Source organism: Acomys russatus, chromosome 2, assembly GCF_903995435.1.
Source record: "Acomys russatus chromosome 2, mAcoRus1.1, whole genome shotgun sequence".
Lineage (NCBI taxonomy): Eukaryota > Metazoa > Chordata > Mammalia > Rodentia > Muridae > Acomys > Acomys russatus.
In genome coordinates this window covers 97,109,980-97,115,979 of record NC_067138.1, presented here as the reverse complement: position 1 = coordinate 97,115,979, position 6,000 = coordinate 97,109,980, and the positions used below count along the sequence as shown (strand labels likewise).

Sequence of the window (6,000 nt, the reverse complement as noted above, 5' to 3'; positions counted from 1 at the left end):
TTAGAAATGGAAAGTTGGGTGTAAAACAGAAGTCTATTTGTCCACGCAAGGAAATCAAAGTATGGGTACGATTTTCCAGTAAGTGGCAACCCGAGTCTACAAACTACGGTCCTTAGGACCATTAACAAAACTGAAAGGAAAAAAGAAAATATAGTAGCTTGGGGGGGGGGGGTGTTTTTCACTTGAAGGGAGCTGATGGGAGGCTCCAGACTAGCCGGCCGGAGCATCTGCACCTAGCTACAGTGCCTGTGGCACACCTGCGGGCCAGGGCGGCGCCCACCTGTGGGCCAGGGCGGCGCCCCTGCATGCACTTCCCAGCAGCCCGAGCGGGTTCCCCCAGGGGGGTCGGCGGGCGGGGTGCAGACTTGCTGGAGCAGCTTTTGAGCACCTTCGCGTCTCCAGAGGGACAGGGCGCCGGAGTTCCAAGGCGCGCAGTCAGCGCGGGCCGGCGCCTCCGAGAGGTGCGCGGAATCGACCGAGCGCTCCGAGGACAGGTGCAAAGGTTGGCCCGTTCACTCCCGTGCGTCTCCTCCAGCAGCATCCCACCGTCCTCGCCCACCCTTGTTTCAGTTTTAGGGTCCTCTTAGTGTTTGGGTCGGGCCACTGTATATTGTGTTGCACTGAGAATGATCCGATGGGTTTTCTACGTCTTTGAAAGCTGACTGCAGAAAATGCCTTATAGGGAATTGGATTAAGAGGGACGACGGACGGACACACACACACACACACACACACACACACACACACACATACACAGAAAGAGAGAGAGAGAGAGAGAGAGAGAGAGAGAGAGAGAGAGAGAGAGAGAGAGAGAGAGAGAGAGAGATATGGGGGGGTGCTTTTTACCTCTAGGACAGACAGAATGATACATACTGTCATTAACAGTTTTGACCCACCCAGACCCCACCCTTCGATTGCATCCATCACAGTCATTACAAAGGGGCCGCTCTGTCTCGAAGCTTGCCCGGTTCCTGGGGCTCTCGGGCTGGCTTAATGAGGTGCACCCAGCCGGGGCTATTGTGCAGCGCGACCGAGACGGGAGTGAGACTGCAAGGATCCTAGCAGCTGCTTGCAGCAGCCTGGGCTGCAGCAGCCGCTAAAACCCAGACCTCAAGTGGATGGATGACTCTGGAAGTGTTTTCTTGAAGGAACCCGCCAGGCTTTGGAAGACGTGGCAGGGCTAGCGAACTTAGATGGGGCTTTCCTGTTGTGCACTTGAACTGGCTGGAGGCAAGTGCGGTCGCTCCGGTAATCGCGGGGGTGTTGAGGGCGGGGTTGGTGCTAGCGGTTTAAAGCCAGTCCTCTGTCAAAAGGGAGGCTAGGATCAATTTCCCCTCCAACCACTCAACTCTCCCTCTTACCTTTTGTTAGCTTGGCTTTCCCACCCCCTCCTCCTCCCTGGTGTGTTCTGAACCCTGCATCTCGCTCAGGGGGTTGATTGTGCATTTACATGTAATTCTGATTGGTGAATGCTCTCTCCTTTTTGTTGCGATTACTAGAGATACCTTAGTCCTGCCTTCCCAGTTCTGCGCCCAGCAAAAGCAGTTTTGAAAAATTAAGTGCAAAAAGCATGACAAAGCAATATGAGGTTGCTGTGGTAAGTGAACTTTTAAACCAAAAATTATCATTTTTTTTCTGGTATGCTCTGTCTGTGGGTGGTATACTGGGATTCACACACAAAGAGTTGGGGGTTGGGAAGAGGGGGTGACTGAACGGACAGAAAAAACCCCCACTGTTTCTGATTTCTTTAATTTTTTTTCTCTCTTGGCAATGGTCAGCAGACAAGTTCTGTGCTTTTTTTTTTTTTTTTTTTTTTTTTTTTATACTATTGGGTTGGCAATGGCCTTGATGCATTTAAAGTGGGTGAGAGTTGACAGTGTGTGTGTAATGGGGGGAGGCACAGGGTAAGAGTTGACTGTGTGTGTATTGGGGGGGGGGCACAGGGTGAGAGTTAATCCTGTGTGTTTATTGGGAGGGCACAGGGTGAGAGTTGACAGTGTGTGTGTTTGGTGGGGGGTGCACATGGAAGTATGATATTGTTTGTTTTCAAAAGAACCCTGAACCTCTGACCTAAAGAACTTAACAGACTCTGGGGCGATGATTCTAACAGAGAACAGAACAATAGGGTCTCCTACAGTCCCTGACGCTACCTCAGTCGCCTCCCCTGTGTGCTGCCCCCCCCCCCCCCCTTCTTCCTCAGGTAGCAACATCTCTCTTACACAGATGTTAAATCCTGAATAACAACAAATAATGCTTTTGAAAAGTTGTGGACTTAAAAGGTTAGGGAAAGGCTTTCCTTCCGCCTTCCTTGCCACAGCAGCCTTTAGTGGGAAAATGCATAGATCCTTTCAACACCATGTCCTGAGTTGCTTTTATTTATTTTCAGATTGGAAGTATATTCCAGGGAAGAGTTCTTCAGTTTTACTTTTTTTTTTTTTTTTTTTTTTTAAATCTCATTAATTTTTTGAGAATGGCTATCCAATACAGTATCTGTGGTGTGGCAAAGTTAGCAGTTTTCAGTTGGGTGAAGGCTCAGCTTCTACTCTGGGGAAGTTTAAACTGGCTCGATCTTCTTGTATGGGAAAGAAATACTAGAGCTAGTAGTCTTGACCCCTTTTTATTATTACTGATGTTGTTTATTTTGTGGGACGAGATGCTTTTTTGACTGAGATACCCTATATTGGTATGACCCTGTACACTGTCAGATAAGGAAAAGCCACGTATTTGAGTCTTGACATCTGAATGATGCCATAGAAACAAAAAATGCCTCTTGAAGGTTGTTTTTGTTTTGTTGAGCCTCTGGGCTTTAGTTTCTCTGTGTTGATGAAATTGCATTCTTATGATTCTCAAGATCTTTTCTAAACATCCTGTGAGCCTAGAAACAGCAACAACAAAAATGCTTTTAGCATGTATTATTGTACAGATGAATGAATTTCTGTACATGTCTTTAATAACTATTTTAATAAATGACTCCCCCCCCCCCCATTCTACGAAGTTCCTGTTCCTTCCCAGTAACTCTCTCTCTCACAGCAAGGAGCTTCCTTCCAAAGTCAGCTTACCAAGTCATCAATGCTACTGTTTTCAGTTAGAGCTTCTAAACTCAATAGCTAACTAAACTACTTCCCATGCCCCCCCCCAGATCAGTTCAGTAAATTATGTGGGGGAGAAAAAAAATCCCAGAAACTTAGAATTCGGGGTATTACATGTTCGGAGTGTCAGGACCTCCGTAGGGAAGTTGGCTTTTCTGTGGACCTGGAAATGGACCACAGACAGCCAACCAGCAGCGTTTTACAGACATAGTTCACTTTGGCCCTTACTATTCCCATTTCCTTGGTGATGTAATTATGTGGTTAATCCCAAACTATATTAGCATTATCTGGGGATTTTAAAGAAATATATTGAACTGTATGTATGTATACAGTATGAAAGTAAGAATCCATTATCTTCCAATGTATAGGTAATTGTAATTAAATATGTCTCCTGTACGTAGATAAAAATAGATCAGTTTGATACTCTAATTTAGAAAAATACCCTTAATTAAGAGTTCTTTTTAACAACATTCCATCCCAAATAAGTCTTCAGCTTTACTGTGGGTTCCCCACCTACACATTGAAAATACTGTTTCAGTTGAAGACACACAAAAATATTATTTGAAAGAGTTAGGTAACAAAATAATTTCTGATATTTTCTCTCAGTAATTCTGTAGTTCTTGTGCCAATGTTAAGGCTGCTGAATGCATATTGAAATTTCTTCAAAGAAGAATATAATATTATAATTTGCTGGTTTTTCTAAAAAAATCAAAATAGTTAAATATAAAGTATAAATATATTTTAATTAAATATAATGTGCTTTTAGGTATTATTAGCATATTATATATATAGATATCATATCCTAATATTTTTCCCTCAACCTTAGTCTATGCAAGAACTTTTTTTCTTTTGTTTTGCTTTTTTGCTTTTTGTTTTTGTTTTCCTTTTATTGTTGTTGTTGTTTGGAGACAGGGTTTCTCTGTGTAGCTTTGGCTGTCCCTGACTCTCTTTATAGACCAGGCTGGCCTCGAACTCACAGCAATCCACCTGTCTCTGCCTCCTGAGTACTGAGATTACAGGCATGCACCACCAAGTCCTCCTCCAAAAACATTTTAAAGTAGCAGAAACTTTATCATGCTCATAAGTAAAAAAAAAATCCCTTATTTTATAAGGTTTGTGTATTTTATGTATATGAATTTTTTCCTGTATGCATGCAGGTATACCACATTTGTGATTGGTGCCTACAGACGTCAGAAGTGGGTGCTGAAACGCCTAGAACTGAGTTAGGGATCGATATATGAACCATTGTGTGGGTACTGGGAACTGAACTCCGGTCCTCTGCAAGAGCCACACGCTGAGCCATCTCTTTAGCTCCCAAAAGGAAAAGTCTTAAATGCTTTTGAGTCTGACAAATAGTCACCGATTCTTTCAATATGGCTATTTTGAGTTATTATTTACATACCTTATAAGTAGATGAGATGTAGGAAGTAGAGATGGGTGGGCAGCTAGACTACCTCTTGCTACATCAAATACATTGGAATTTTGACTTCTTGTACAATACCTAGGGACTGTAATGTACCTAGGAGCAAGGAAGGAAAGTATGACCGACTCAAGTAATGCTATCAGTTCTTTGGTGCTGGGGATTGTACCTAATACATGCGAGACAAGATTTCTACCACTATGCTGTTTCTTCAGCAACACCAACATTTTTTTTTTCATTTATTTACTTGTATGTATATATGGGGATGCAGGAGAAGGATACAGTGTGCGTGCAGATGGTGAAAGACAGCTTTCATGAGCCGGTTCTCTCCTTCCACCATGTGGGCTCTGGGGATTAAACTCAGGTAGACAGGCTTGGATGTACGCACCTTTATACACTGAGCCATCTCTTGGGCTCCACTAAGGTAAAAAAGTAATCTTTATTATATTATTAGCATTATATTTAACATTTTATATATCTTATATAATCACTATGTAGTCTAAAATAGCTGAGAATTTATTAGTAGTCAGGATCCAGTCATATGGGTGATTGCTTTGTATACGTACGTGATCTCAGCTAGCGTTCAGAACTCTTGAGTTGCAGGTGTATATGGCCTTGATACTTACATATTTAAGGTCAGACATGTCATCAAACGTATTAGAGGATTTGAATTAAAACCTGTTACATTCGAGCTGGGCATGGTGGCACACGCCTTTAATCCCAGCAGAGTCTGGTAGATCACTGTGAGTTCGAGGCCAGCCTGGTCTACAAAGTGAGTCCAGGATTTTCAAGGCTATCCAGAGAATCTCTGTCTCAAAAAACCAAAAAAAAAAAAAAAAAAGCTGTTACATTCCAAACTTTGGTCCAAAGTGAAATAAACTGTTTATCAAACAACAGAAAAAAATATGAAATCCTCTACTAGACTTAAAAGACACTTAAATAAAACACATAATCTCTGATACTTGATACCTGATAACTTTTTTGTTTGCATGACAAGAACCTTTTTTCAGAAAAAAAACATAAACAACTCTGAAATACTTTTAACTACATCTCTAGCTGGTTTTAGATGCGGTAATGCCTAGTTTGGTTGGTTGTTTCTTCTCCAGAACTTTAGTTATGGAGAATTTGTTTTCTTTTCTGTCCTATCTCCCCACTCTGGCAAAACAACCAACCAAATAAAACAAAACCAAAAATAGAATGCTTAGTCATTTATAGTGGCAAAGTATCTTAAAATAAATTTCTACAATTCCTACTTAAATAAAAGGAAATAATAACTGAAATCTTAATTTTCCTTAAACTGAAACTAAGTATGTAAGGTGTTTTGTTTTGCTAGCAACTTAAACAGGATTTAACTTTTATTTTAAAAGACTGGAACATTGAGTTATGATAGTACTTTCTAAAGAATAAAATCCTATATGATTTTGTAAGTAAGAGGATTATTCTATGTTTAGTCATACTTCCTAAATTAGCATTTACCTTGACGTTGTCAGC

General features: G+C 41.6%; 1 protein-coding gene across 1 annotated transcript in view; it reads left to right on the top strand.

Moving 5' to 3' along the window:
• Positions 1 to 1,575: 1,575 nt before the first annotated feature.
• The window catches only part of Elavl2 (ELAV like RNA binding protein 2), a 155,240-nt gene continuing 150,815 nt past the window's right edge, over positions 1,576 to 6,000 (top strand). The window contains exon 1 of the mRNA XM_051164158.1: positions 1,576 to 1,597. The gene's annotated coding sequence lies outside the window, so the exon portion shown is untranslated. The remainder of the gene's footprint in view (positions 1,598 to 6,000) is intronic.